The sequence below is a fragment of the Pongo abelii genome, chromosome 12 (assembly GCF_028885655.2).
Source record: "Pongo abelii isolate AG06213 chromosome 12, NHGRI_mPonAbe1-v2.0_pri, whole genome shotgun sequence".
Lineage (NCBI taxonomy): Eukaryota > Metazoa > Chordata > Mammalia > Primates > Hominidae > Pongo > Pongo abelii.
This window is the reverse complement of record NC_071997.2, coordinates 88,129,025-88,144,260: the sequence shown is the minus strand read 5'-3', so window position 1 is coordinate 88,144,260 and position 15,236 is coordinate 88,129,025. Positions and strand designations below refer to the sequence as shown.

General features: G+C 36.7%; 1 protein-coding gene and 1 long non-coding RNA gene across 6 annotated transcripts in view; both read left to right on the top strand.

Moving 5' to 3' along the window:
• The window catches only part of CAMKMT (calmodulin-lysine N-methyltransferase), a 417,058-nt gene that overhangs the window by 42,014 nt on the left and 359,808 nt on the right, over positions 1–15,236 (top strand). The window lies entirely within an intron of this gene.
• The window catches only part of LOC112132101 (uncharacterized), a 72,338-nt gene that overhangs the window by 10,434 nt on the left and 46,668 nt on the right, over positions 1–15,236 (top strand). The window contains exon 4 of the long non-coding RNA XR_002913916.3: positions 8,474–15,236. This exon is cut by the window's right edge and continues 46,668 nt beyond it. This is a non-coding gene — a long non-coding RNA (uncharacterized LOC112132101). The remainder of the gene's footprint in view (positions 1–8,473) is intronic.

Sequence of the window (15,236 nt, the reverse complement as noted above, 5' to 3'; positions counted from 1 at the left end):
CCTTTACGAACCTTCATTTTATTTTTAAATGTACTTACTTTTATTTTAGGTGGGGTATCAGGAAGAGAGGGAAGCTAATAGGTAGATTCACTCTAACATCTTTAGCTACCATCTTTAACACATACACACATTTATGCACTCATGTACATTAATTTCACATAAATGCCATAATCACTTAAAAATAAGGTAATCAAATTTTTAATACTTCATTTAATTAGACTACATATGGTTCTTGTCAAATCTACACTAGAACAGCATTTCCAGTTTACGTGTATTGAGATAAATCACCAAGGCTTTGCATAAATTTTAGAAATTCTTTCTTCCCTAATTTCTTCAGCCTTCAAGATTCAACTCAGATGTCACCTATAAAGCTTTTCCTGACTCTCCTAAGTTACAGTTTATTGGTCCTTTCTGTGTTTACCTATAGACTTTTTAATTTAATATACCATTAAAACATATCACATTGTGTTATAACTATGTCTAAATCACTTACTAGACTGTAAGCTTCCAGAAGGCAGGAGTGATGTTTTGTTTGTACAGTGCCTGGCATATAATGAATACTCAATATATGCTTTGTGGATTAGTGAACTTATTATTTAAAAAAGGAAACCACACTTTAAGTAAATAAATTAGGATATGATTATTTTAGAAAATATTCACTATACAAAATAATTTACAATGCATTTAAAATTTCGTTACATGGCTTTTTTTCCCCTCCAGGAACATGTTCATATTAGTGTCACTTTTGCATATGTGTGTACATATGTATGCATTTTGCATTGTTCTTCTTTAGTAGGTATGTTACTTGTCTTTTAAAAGACATACATGTTATTTTGTTACATATTGGTGATATTTTCCCCTCCAGATATCTTTTGCTAGGAGAGCACTAAGTTGCAATTCATCTAGTTTTTTGATCAGTGCAATATATTTTAAGCAACTAGTTCAAAAATACATTCAAATAGCATGCCCTATTCCTCATGAATTGCTATTTCTTTGCTTAAATTTCCCACTCAGACCACCAGCAATCCCTTAAGTACTTTTCCTACCAGCTAATGCTAGCTTTTAAAAATCTACTTAATGTTTCTCTTTTCTTTCTCTTTGTTGCCTCTGTCACTTAATATACCTGTGTGCCTGCCTGATATTGTTCCTTCTCAAGGTCTTTTTATGCTTTTAGGACGATCTTTCCTAGTTTCTTTTTCTACTATCTTAGATGCTTTGATTCTGCTGTTTCTCCATTGTAAAGAGCTTAGTGGAAAGAGGAAGCGAATATTAAGAGTGTCTTTTTAAAAAAAGTTGTTATGTATAATATTAAAGAGAATATAAATGCTGGTGGTTACTATATAACTAGTGCTCCAAAAAGGATTTTGATAAACTTTGAGAGTCTTTCATGGAGTCAGAAATACTAAAACGTGTTGTGTTTAAATTTCTTAGATAAGGGGAAAAGGGAGCATTGAAATTGGGCAATTGTAAAAAATGAATGATAGATAAATGGGAGTTCATTATTTTCTATTCTCTATGTTTTTGTGCATATTAAAATCTATCTAAATACAAGGTTTAAAAGAGGTTAAGTATCATTTTTCATTTCTTTTGACCCAATAATCCCACTTTTGGGTGTCAGTCCTCTAGCTCATAAAGACATATGAGCAAGGATGTTAAATATAGCACTGTTTGGATTGGAAAGGAACATAACTTGAAAACAGTCTGACAGCTGTACTTCCATTACTAATGGAATTGTTGGATAAATTATAGTATGTCCATACAATGGATTATTATATAGCAATCAAAAAGAATGGATTGAGTTATATGCTATATTCTGGAGGGATGTCCACGATGTATTTTTAGGTGTTGAGTAATGCATAAAATGTAATTTCATTTTAATAAAAAGAAACTATGAATATTGCAAAAAGCTGTGAAGGCATATATACCAATTTATCAAAGTTACTTATTTTAGGAAATTGGAACTTGAAGGAATGGGGTAGAAGAAAAATTAACTTTATCTCTATTAATCTTTGTACTTAATTTGTTTCAAGTATGTGTTACTTTTGGGGAAAACGTAATGAAGATTTGAAAAAAATGTAAAAATAAAATATTTTAAAAATGAATGTCAACTCATCCAAGATAATAATAACTCATTTTTAAAGCTGTAAAGAGACACAGAAAGTGATATGCATAAGAAACTAAATGATGAATTAGATCATAATTTGCCTTTGGAAAGAAACATAGATGAATTGATAGCTCATGCCTATGAACTATATATTGAACTCTGTTTCTATTCCCAAACTTCTAATAGAAATTGCTGGGTAATAATTACAAAGAAGACTTTGGCCTTTTATATATTAATTCAGTATTCTCCTAAAATCTGTGCCTAACTTTAAGCCTTTTTGTTATGGTAACTGAACCAATCAATTTCATAGTTAAAGATGCCCCATTTTCAATAGACCATATTTAACTTGGAACCAGGGGTATCTAGTTATATCAGTTAGGATTCTTTGGTTGTGAGCAACAGAAACTGAGTCTGGCCAACTTAGACAAAAAGAAATGTATTGGAAAGATACTAAGCAGGTAATAGAATTCATGTTTCACCTGACAGTTGGGCATTTCATTTTGTGTTTTAGTATGCCTCTAATTATATTCTCTGCTTTCAATTACAGCATTGCTCCAAATGTTCCTAACCAAATGCCTTTGTCATTTTGCCTTAAGTCTTTTTTTTTTTAATTACCATTTTTTAAAAGGGAAATTTATGTAACATCTATTGTTCAAATTGTGCCCTAGTAAATGATGAGTTTGGAGTTACAATATGTTTGATTTATTATAAGAGATATTCCTATTCAGATACTTACAGATAGTTTCAACCTACATATTTTATTTTAGAATTGTCACCCTTGAGTTTCTCTTTAATACCACCCCAGTGTCTTTGTGTGTGTTTAGCACATTTGTTTTGTTTATCTTTTTTGTTGTTGTTGTCTTATTGGTAAGTTTTCTGGGGAGATTAATTATAAAATGTTTATTAACATTAAATTATTATTATTTTTGAGACAAGGTCTCACTCTGTTGCCCAGGCTGGAATGCAGTGGCACCATCATGGCCTACTGCATCTGCAACTTCCTGGACCCAGGTGATCCTCCCACCTCAGCCTGCCAAGTAGCTGGGACTACAGAAGCGCACTACCACGCCCAGCTTGTTTTTTGTATTGTTTTGTAGAAATGAGGTTTCTCCATGTTGCCCAGCCAGGCTGGTCTAGAACTCCTGGGCTCAAGCAATCCGCCCACCACACCACATCTTCCCAAAGTGCTGGGATTACAGGCGTGAGCCACTGCGCCCAGCCAAATTATTTTTATATACCTATGCTATTCTTTATAATTTCTGTCTACTTAACTGGAACAGTCTCTTGTGCTTTTTAATTGGATTCCAGACATTGTGTGTAAAAGGACAGCAGGGACTAAGGTAATAAGATTCATGCCCAAAAGTGGTCATGCCTCTTCTGTTAGGTCATTAGTGTAGGAGATTAAGTCAATTTAGGCAGTAGTGAAACTGAGTTTGGTTTTGTTGTTGCTGTAGTTATCTTCAATTGTTCTGGTGGGCTATCATTACCTTCTGCTTAGCTTAGAGCCTGGAGTCTTAGAGAGTTTTTCTCAATAATTTTGCTCCCTTCACAGCTTTCAGCAGGCTTTGCACCGCTATATGACAGATCTCTGTGCTCCTGAGCCTCTCTAGAAGTAGACTGTTAAGTTGGTTCAAGGCTTGTGGTAGGGCCTGGAGGGCTCATTCTTGGCCATACCCTGTGCACCTGAGTCTCAAGGGTCAGACGTTTTCAGTGTTTGTGCTTCTGCCCAGATGGCAATACACTTTTGCTTTGTATTAGTGCAGGATGCTTGGCATGAGTGGGTTTTCTCCCCTTTTACAGCAGCAGGTGTCTTTTGCCACCTGCAAAAGACAAGGTTGCCCTTTTTGTCAGGGCAAGGTAAGGATGAGGTGGAGATTGCCTTGGCCAAGTTAACCTTATGAACCTCTGCAGTAAAATGGAAATGATACTACTATCAGATGTAGCAGTGAAACATTTAGTATACTTTATTTGGTACTATACAGATGTTTGTTAATTAGGTAATATTTAATGCAGAAGGTATAGGTTGAGCCATGGCTAAAAGGATTAGGACTTAGATGGACAGACTGAAGGCAAGAGGGCATCTTGGGTAGCTTAAGATAAAATAATGATAGGCAGCTGCAATTTGATGTGAAAGTATTTTTTCTTAAATCAGTTATTCTTACCTCAAAATTTCATTCATTCATTCAGTTAGTCAGTCATTGTCTCTTGCTGCGCTTTACTAGAAGTTGGGGCTTCAGAAGCATATGGCTCAACTGTAATAGTAAGTTGTACTGATAGATTTCCCAGTATACTGGGAATGATCAGGGAAACTTAATTGAGGCCTGGGTTGGTTTAGAGGCAGAGGACAACAGTAGAGCATGTCTTTTTGTTTTTCTTTTTTTTGAGATGGAGTCTCGCTGTGTCCCCAGGCTGGAGTGCAGTGACGTGATCTCGGCTCACTGCAACCTCCACCTCCCAGGTTCAAGCGATTCTGCTGCCTCAGCCTCCTGAGTAGCTGGGACTACAGGTGCACACCACCACATCCAGCTAATTTTTGTATTTTTAATAAAGATGGGGTTTCACCATATTGGCCAGGATGGTCTCGATCTACTAACCTTGTGATCCACCCACCTCGGCCTCCCAAAGTTCTGGGATTACAGGCATGAGCCACCGCGCCCGGCCATCTTTTACTCTTTATAGATTGCTATAAAGAGTTACTTGTAAGTAAAGTAAAGATAATGACAATAACAGTAAAATGATAATAGTAGCTCTAGTTTGTAGAAAGTTTTCTTGTTTTTTATTGTTTGTTTTTGTCTAGGCATTGACCTCTTTTATTAAAGCCCTGCAATACATAAATTATTATTTCCTATTTATTTCTTTACATCCACAGATGAAGAAACTGTATCTCAGAAAGGTTAAGTGAGTTGCTCAAGGCCACTCAGCTAGTTTAAATTAGTGCATGACTTTGACTAAAGTTAGTCTAACTTCAAAGTCTGAACTCATTTTGTTTTATTACTCTGCCTCCCAAGACTCAGATATCTAGTAAGGAAAGCTAGTATTCAGAAACATCCAATCAAAGAGCTCCTATATTAAAGTTAATTAATTAATTAATTTTTTTGAGACAGGGTCTCGCTCTGTCACCCAGGCCAGAGTATAGTGGCATGATCATGGCTCACTGCAGCCTCAACATTCTGGGCTCAAGCAATTCTGCCACCCCAGCCTCCTGAGTAGCTGGGACTACAGGTGCACACCACCACACCTGGCTAATATTTGTATTTTTTATAGAGACAGGGTTTTGCCACGTTGCCCAGGCTGATCTTGAACTCCTGAGCTCAAGCGATTTGCCTGCCTCAGCCTCCCAAAGTGTCAGGCTTACAGGCATGAGCCACCGCACCCAGCCTGCTTCTATAGTTTTAATTTTTAGTTGTTATTTTAGCCGATATATATATATATATATATATATATATATATAGCTACATAAAGACAACTAGCCAAAATTCAATGAAGTATCCAGCCAGTGCTTTGTTATGAATCCAGCATTCTTGCAGGTATGTACTATCTTAGTAGTTAGTTGACATTTGGACTCCTAGAGACAATCATGACTTACTGGTGATATCTACCGTGACATTTGTTATGTTCTTCAGGCTCAGAAACATTTACACTTTCATATCATGTGGGGTTATATGATGTACAAATTAGATATTGGCTGGTTTTTTATCTCCTCTTGAAATTTCACATGAATCTTGGTTTGATTCTAAACGTAGATGTTATTGTGTTATCACAAATAAGTAAATTTGGAATTTTGTCAAGTTTTTATATACTTCTTTGGCCTCAAAGCATATCTTAAAGCCATTTTATAGTAACTATTACAGTGGCAGATTTGGATGGCTAAATATTAAAAAACATAGAAGACTTGACATTGTTGTAAAAATGTGATATCATACATTATGTCTTAAGAAGTTAATAGAAAACATTTTATCTTTAATTGTGGAATACTCTAATTTATAGAGATTTTAATAAAATAATTCATATGGAAAATCACTGTTTTTTTAATTGTTGTCAAAATGCAAAGAAGCAATAGGATAGAGATGTATGTAAGGACTGTGTCGTTTGTTCATTCAGTAATTCAGTTAACCAATATTTACCATGCTAGACAATCTGTTAGGTCCTGGGGTATAAAGAGAAATAATATCTGGTCCTTGTTCTCAAATGGTTTAGAGTTTAATGAAATAGACAAATAATTTGATGAACTATAATATGTTTTAATAAAAGTAGGAAATAACTGCTGTAGAGGTATAGAGAAGAGCTGAGAGCTGTGTATAGTTTTTAGTACGTTTTCTTTATGTAGCATGGTTTTTATATTTCTGTAGAAAAGTCTGAAACTGGTAGGGAGTATTTTTCAGCAGTTTCTTACCATGTACTACCAAAGAAGCAGAATGTAAGAGACCAGTAATCCAGTAGTAATATGTGTATCCTGACAAACTTAAGTAATTAGCTTAGCATAAACCATAAATGGAAATGTCATCAGTAGATTAGTAAATACGAGTCAGGTATCAGTATATATATAGGATATATACTATGTATATATATTTATATGTATATGTATGTGTGTGTGTGTGTGTATATATATATATATATTTTTTTTTTTTTTTTTTTTGAGACAGAGTCTCGCTCTGTCGCCCAGGCTGGAGTGCAGTGGCGCGATCTTGGCTCACTGCAGGCTCTGCCCCCCGGGGTTCATGCCCTTCTCCTGCCTCAGCCTCCCGAGTAGCTGGGACTACAGGCGCCCGCCACCTCGCCCTGCTAATTTTTTTGTATTTTTAGTAAAGATGGGGTTTCACCGTGTTAGGCAGGAAGTATATTTTACAAGACTCTTTTTGTGATTTATCAGCATACTTTCATGCCAATGTAAAATGTGGGAGATCTTAAAATTGAGAGCTACAATCAACCCTGAAATTGCAAGTCTATTGAAAGCCCAACGTAGACTCTGATGACTGTCATTTCACCTAAAGGGAACATACTCTAATTAGTTCAAAGCAATATGTCAGTTGCCTGTTCTTTAATATGCTAAAATATGGGTACAGTAATTTGGAGAAATAACTTCATTAACAAGTGAAGGATTGCTGAGGCAAAGAGTAATTGTCTGATACTAATGGGATAGCAATATACCCAGAGATTAAAGAGTTTTAAGAGGTTGAAAACAAACAAATTCTGTTTAAGGATTGGTGAATTTTAGCTTCCCACCCCCCATCTGAAAATGAAGCAATTACTTTTTAAAATGAAATGTATCATTATGTATAAAATTAATTTTTAAAAGTAATTGATAGTTCTAAAGTAATAAATAACTTTTGGTTAAGATGTTCCTATTGGGATTATATACCTTGATTAAAGGAAATGTAATCTTTTGAATACCCATCTTGAGTGTTATCAGAAATGGCCTTTACTGTCATATCCATTAGTTCCTACTTGTAGAATTTCTAAAAGTCGAAAATTTGATTTAGTTTTTTAAAATACTTCTCTTGTTTGAGCAAATGTAATTTGCAGTCTTTATGGACAGAACCTTGTACATTATATTCCTGGGCATCCAGATTTGTTAGGATAGGTATTTTTGTGAGTAATATTCTGGCTAGCTGAGCATTCATTCGTTTATGCATTACATATTTGAGTGACTATTGTGTGGCAAGTACTAGGCTAAGCACTGGGGATACAAAGGTAAAAAAAAGACATTGTCTTATAGAAAAGTGACATTTGGTTTATAAAGTTTCTGAAGATTTAGACTCCAGGGAAATGTATACTTTATACTCAATTGCATGTATTAGAAAATTTGACTTTGGTCATATGGTATCTCTAGATTTTAGCTCCCTCATTTATGAAGTGAATGCATCTGGATTAGGTAATCTACAAATTCTCAGAGAGATTTTAATAGTCTGTCAGTGCCTCATGATTCTGAATAAGGGTTAAAATTTAGAAAAAAATCCTGAGTACCAGACTTTTTTTCATATTTTATTCATTAGTATATTGAATATGCAAATAAATACTGCTTTGGACAATGTAACATTATTGTCTTTCTCTTATATATTGTATCCTTTCCCCAAGTTTTGTCTCAAGTATTTTTGTAAAATTCCATTCATCAAACTATTTTTTAAATGGTTTCCACCAGTTGCCTTAGTTTTTTAAAAGTCATCGTTCAAGGTAGTCTTTTTAATTTTTTTTAAATTGGCATCCTAGGGGCTTCAGTTTCAGCTAATTTAACCTCTCTTTCATTGTTGATTCATTGCCCAAAGTATCATTAACATTATTAAGAAACTTTGGCTTTGGATACATAGCCAATTAATATTTAACATGAACATTCTTTTCAATTTTTTTTTTTTTTTTTTTTTTTTTTTTTAGCAGACAGTATAGATTTGCACTGAATCCTCCGTAATTCTTCTGCCAGGACTCTTCAAGGATAAAGACATTATCGGAGAAAACACAGCATATAAAAGTAACCACAAGGAGATGGAACTGCTTGTCATGGGCATTATGTTTCAATGGATTGACTCCAATAGCTAGTGATAACCCACAAAGAGTCTGTCCATTTATTCTGTACACCCCCTGCAATGCCTGTTCTACTCCTGTACATACAATGGGGGTTCAAATATTTGTTAAATGAATGAGTGAATAACCAAAATAATGGCTAGCATATCTTTGACACAAATTGTTTTTGGGCCATTATAATGTTTATTTAAGTTTTTTTTGTTTGTTTGTTTTTGTTTTTGAGACAGAGTCTGGCTCTGTCGCCTAGGCTGAAGTACAATGGCACAATCTTGGCTCACTGCAACCTCTGCCTCCCAGGTTCAAGCAATTCTCCTGCCTCGGCTTTCCGAGTGGCTGGGATTACAGGTGCCCGCCACCACGCCCAGCTAATTTTTTGTATTTTTAGTAGAGACGGGTTTTGCCATATTGGCCAGGCCGGTCTTAAATTCCTGACCTCAGGTGATCCACCCATCTTGGCCTCCCAAAGTGCTGCGATTACAGGCGTGAGCCACTGGGCCCAGCCAGGTGAGTCTTTTGAATCAATACATTTCATTGAATTACTTACAAGCCTTCTAAACTATTTTGACAGTGAATAAGTAAATAAGCAGTAACTTAAGCAATAGGAAACATCCTCAAAATATCCTAAAAATTCAATTTGGAATGTAGTTTAAAAATAAAGAGGCTGGGCACGGTGGCTTACGCCTGTAATCCCAGCACTTTGGGAGGCGGAGGTGGGCAGATTACCTGAGGTCAGGAGTTTGAGACCAGCTTGACCAACATGGTGAAACCCCGTCTCTACTAAAAATACAAAAATTAGCCAGGTGTGGTGGCGTGCGCCTGTAATCCCCACTATTAGGGAGGCAGAGGCAGGAGAATGGCTTGAACCTGGGAAGCAGAGGTTGCAAGGAGCTGAGATTGTGCCACCACACTCCAGCCTGGGCAACAGAGCAGGACTCCATCTCAAAAAAAAAAAAAAAAAAAAATTAATTAAATAAATGAATAAATAAATAATAAACTAATGGTGTTATCCATTCTGTACAGTTCTCTGGGGGCTGATTACAAGTGCTGAATGGCAGTATTAATCTCTGTTGTTTTTCACTTGAGTGATCCTATACATTAAAGTCACAGTGTACATTGTTTCTCTGCTTGATTTCTCCTCATCTCAAAATGTAGGGTCAAATGAAAGAGGTAGGTAGATATTTAGAGAAGAGTATTTTAATCTAAATATAACCATCGTGTACTATTAGTAAAGAAATTAAGAGGCCAGGAATGGTGGCTCATGCCTGTAATCCCAGCACTTTGGGAGGCCAAGGCAGGTGGATCATGAGGTCAGGAGTTCAAGACCAGCCTGGACAACATAGTGAAACCCCGTCTCTACTAAAAATACAAAAATTAGCCGGACAGGTTGGCGTGTGCCTATAATCCTAGCTTCTTGGGAGGCTGAGGCAGGAGAATCAGTTAAACTGGGGAGGTAGAGGTCGCAGTGAGCCGAGATTGCGCCGCTGCACTTCAGCCAGGGTGACAGAGTAAGACTCCGTCTCAAAAAAAAAAAAAAAAAGAAAAAGAAATTTAAGAAATGGATCCATGGGAAATATATACATTTGTTGAATAGAAAATTATTTTTCAACAGTTAGCTCATATCTACTGTGTTGTTCACTTAAAAAGCAGGCAAAATGAAGATGATGCTTTAAAAGGAGTTATAATTAGAAATTTGGAACTACCATACTGTTCCAGAAGACTTGATTTAATATTTGGTCATGAGTTGCACAACTAATAAATTTTAGACCTCATTAAATATATTTTCATGCCTGATTTATCCTTGATTGAGAACTCAATACAAGATTCATAGTGATATTTTAGCTTTCTAGACAGGATATTTAGTAGCCAGGCTCAGGGTGGCATTGTATTGGTATGGCAGTTGGTAGGCCTTTTGACTATATGTTGGCAGGATAACTTGAATGATACCCTCTCCCAAACCTGTCCCACATCCTCATATCTCTGGCAACTCTATTTTAGAGTAGTTAGCCAGAGGTGATTGCTTGGAGGGGAATATAATGGTTATTTTCTGGTTGTTCCAAAGGAAAGAAAATATTATCTCCATGTATTATTTATTGCTATATAGCACATTGCCCCAAATTTAGCAGCTTAGAACAAATATTTATTATCTAACGAAGTTCCTGAAGATCAGGAATTTGGGTATGAATGGTTCCTATGGTTCTGGCCCAGGGTGTCTTTATCAGGTTTCAGTTAAGCTGTCAGCTGAGGTTGCCGTTATCTCAGTGCTTGACTGGGACTGGAAAATCTTTCCAGGGTCACCCACATGGTTGTTGGCAGGCCTCAGTTTCTTGCTAACTGTTGATTAGATGCTGCAGCTTTTCACCCTGTGGGCCTTCCATGAGGTTCACAATATGGCAGCTTCCACTAGAGTGTAAGATCAGAGAGACAGAGTGGACACCCAAGATGAGAGTCATAGTCTTTTATAACCTAATTTCAGAAGTGACATACCATTACTGCAGCCATGTGGTGATCATACAGACCAACCCTAATCCCCTGAGAGAGGGGACTGCACAGGGTGGAAATATGAGGATGCAAAGATCATTGAGGACCATCTTGGAGGCAGGCCACCAAACTCCTCATGATGGATATCATCATTGGTAGTTCTCTAGCTGGCTATCTGTAAGTCTCCAAAGCTACATTTGAACTGTCTAGCATTTAGATTAATACAGCTAGAGGAGCTAAGTTTGAATTTTTTGAAAAATCAGCCAGGCTTGGTGGCTCATGCCTGTAATCCCAGCACTTTGGGAGGCCGAGGCAGGCGGATCACAAGGTCAAGAGATCCTGGCCAACATGGTAAAACCCCGTCACTACTAAAAATACAAACATTATCTGGGCGTGGTGGTGTGCCTGTAGTCCTAGCTACTCAGGAGGCTGAGGCAGGAAATCACTTGAACCCGGGAGGCGGAGGTTGCAGTGAGCTGAGATGGCGCCACTGCACTCCAGCCTGGTGATAGAGTGAGACTCTGTCTCAAAAGAAAAAAAAAAAAAATTCTGGGTATTATTCTTATTAGATATGTGTCAGATTATCAGATCACTTGGTGTTAGGCCTGGTATCTACAACTGAGTTACTAAAAGATTTCATCAAGTAGGTAGCAGATATTTAGGAAGAGTACTTAAAGAAAATGACTTGTTTTTAAATTTTCCTTCTTTATAGGCCTCAAGTTTAATTCACTACAGAGGATAATTTTGTTTGCTTTGCAAGACAGCCGGACTAGAGGTTAAATGTTTTTTTTGACAGTATGTGGTTACAAATCAGTCTTGCCAGTCGTATGTTAATTAGTTATTTCCACTGTCTCCAGACTCTGGTGATAGTGATACAAATTAAGATAATCACATGAATAAATTAGTGGCAATAATTTCTTTGAGTCTTTTTCTTGGCCTTTAAGTTGGTCACTTTGCATTACTTGTATAAATTTCTCATGTAAACAGAGAGCAAATTGTGTGTGTGTGTATGCACATGAGTGAAATCTATAATGAAATCACAGTTTAGAGAAGGAATTATACGTTTAAAGTCTTCAATTTTATGAAAACAATGATTCCACATTTCTTCAAGTGGCTGCCATAGAATGGAAATTGAAATCCCTGGGTGGGAAGTGTGCTAGAAATCATAGTATTCCTTTTCAAAGTATTTTGCATCCCCTTATACATATATTCAGTACTTCATTTCTAACCCCTACACACTAAATCATGCTGTGATTCATAATACTCTGTTATGTTTTAAATTCAAATATTGTTTTTAAAGGGAAATTGCTACTAATGTTGGCTAAACTGCACATAATAGTTTAGTAAATGGTTGTAGGTTTGATTCTTCTCATGTCAATCTAAATGTGAACTAATATTATTCAAAATCCTTTTAAGATACTGCATAATTGTTTCAGTTAACTAAATGCTTCATCAAGTAATATCAATTTATGAAGTACGGTTGGGTTTAGGGCGTTTATTATTTAAAGAAAAAAGCAATAGGTACATATCTACATAACAATGTTAATGGATATCTTTTGAGTGCTCATGTGTTTGAAGAAAGAGGGATTTTCATATCTTAACAGAACAAGTATAGATCATTGAAAAAATTTAAAAGTAATGTATGATTTAGTTTACTCTTATTTAATTTGTTAAAATATCAGCTTTATTGAGATATAATTTACAGAAATAAAATGCACCAATTTTGGTGTACATTTTGATGAGTTTTGAAAATTTTATACATTCGTGTAACCTGTGGAACATTTCTATCACCCCAGAATGTCTTCTTCTGTTTTTTTTTTTCCAGTCAATTTTTTTTTTTCCAGTCAAATACTACTTCTCGGGTAACAACTGATCTACTCTCTGTCACTATTGATTAGATTAGACTCTTCTAGTGTTTCATATAAATGCATTCTTATATGTGCTCCTTTTTTTCCCTAACATGTTTCACTTAGCATGATTTTTTTTTTTTTTTTTTTTTTTTTTTTGGAGATGGAGTCTTGCTCTGTCGCCTAGGCTGGAGTACAATGGCGTGATCTTGGCTCACTGCAACCTCAGCCTCCTGGGTTCAAGTGATTCTCCCTGCCTCAGCCTCCTAAGTAGCTGTGATTACAGGTGCCCACCACCACACCCGGCTAATTTTTGTATTTTTAGTAGGGACAGGGTTTTGCTATGTTGGCCAGGCTGGTCTCTAACTCCTAACCTCAGGTGATCCACCCGCCTCGGCCTCCCAAAGTGTTGGTATTACAGGCGTGAGCCACCACACCCGGCCAGCATGATGTTTTTGAGATTCATCCGTGTTGTGGTGTGTATCTGTTGTTCGTTTCTTTATTCTTTTCACTTTTTTTAGAGACAGAGTCTCCCTCTGTTGCCCAGGCTGGAGTGTAGTGGCCTGATCATGGCTCACTGAAACCTGAAAATCCTGGGCTCAAGTGATCCTCCTACCTTAGCCTCCTGGGTTGCTGGGATTACAGACATGTATCATCATGCCTGGCTTTGTTTCCTTTTTATTCCCTAGTAGTATTGTGTTGTATAAATATGGCCACACTTTGGGAGGCTGAGGCGCGGATCACGAGGTCAGGAGTTCAAGACCAGCCTGACCAACACGGTGAAACCCTGTCACTACTAAAAATATAAAAAAAATTAGCTGGGCGTGGTAGTGCACACCTGTAATCCCAGCTACTCAGGAGGCTGAGGCAGGAGAATTGCTTGAATCCAGGAGGCAGAGGTTGCAGTGAGCTGAGATTGTGCCACTGCACTCCAGCCTGGGTGAAAGAGGAAGACTCCGTCTCAAAAAAAAAAAAAAAATAAAATAAATATGCTCACAATTCATTTATGTGTTCATCTATTGATAGACATTCGGGTTGTTTCCGGTTTTTGGCTGTTCTGCATAAAACTAGTGTGAACATTCATATACAAGTTTTTGTGTGTATGGATATGTGTTTTTCTTTCTCTTGGGTAATACCTAGGAGTAGAATTGCTAGATTGTATAAGTGTACATTTAACTTTGTAAGATATTACCAAACTGTTTTCCCAAGTGGTTGTACTATTTTACATTGCCGCTAATAATGTATGAGAGTTCCAATTGCTTCACATTTTTGCTAATGCTTGGTACTGTCAATTACCTTTAACCATTCTGCTAGGTGTGTAGTGTATCTCATTGTGGTTCTATGCAGATTCCTGATGATGATGACGTTGAACATCTTTTCATGTGCTTATTGGCCATTCATATATCTTCATCTGTGAAGTGTATATTTTGCCCATTTTAAAAATCAGATTGTCTTCTTAATGAGTTGTAGGCCGGGCATGGTAGCTCATGCCTGTAATCCCAGCACTTTGGGAAGCCGAGGCGGGTAGATCACCTGAGGTCAGGAATTCGAGACCAGCCTGACCAACATGGCGAAACCCCGTCTCTACTAAAAATACAAAAAGTAGTCGGGCATGGTGGCACGTGCCTATAATCCCAAATACTCTGGAGGCTGAGGCAGGAGAATTGATTGAACCTGGGAGGCAGAGGTTGCAGTGAGCCAAGATCGCGCCATTGCACTCTAGCCTGGGCGACAAGAGCGGAACTCTGTCTCAAAAAAAAAAAAAAAAAATGAATTGTAAGAGCTCATTATATACTCTGAATACAAGTCTTTTGTCAGGCATGTACTAAGAGTATTTCCTCCTTTGTGTATCCTGTCTAAAAAAATCTATGAAATTTTTTTTTATGTGTTCTTCTAGAAGTTTATAGTTCTGGCTTTTACATTTTTAGTCTATGGTCCATTTTGAGTTAATAAAAACATATAGCATGAGGTAGAAATTAAGGTTCTTTTGTTGTTGTTTTTGTTGTTGTTGTTGTTTTTCACGTGGGTATTTGGTTGTTTTGGTATCATTGATTGAAAACACTGTCATTTCTCCATTAACTTACTGTTGCATCCTTTTTGAAAATCATTTACTCAAATATGTATCGGTTTTTTCTAGAGTCTGTATTCTGTTTCATTGATCCATCTTTTATGCCAACGGCACTACATTGTCATGATTATTATAGCTTCATAGTGAGTCTGGAAATGGGATAATGTAAGTCCTCTGGATTTGTTTTTGTTTTTTCAAAATTGTTTTGTCCATTCTAGGTTCT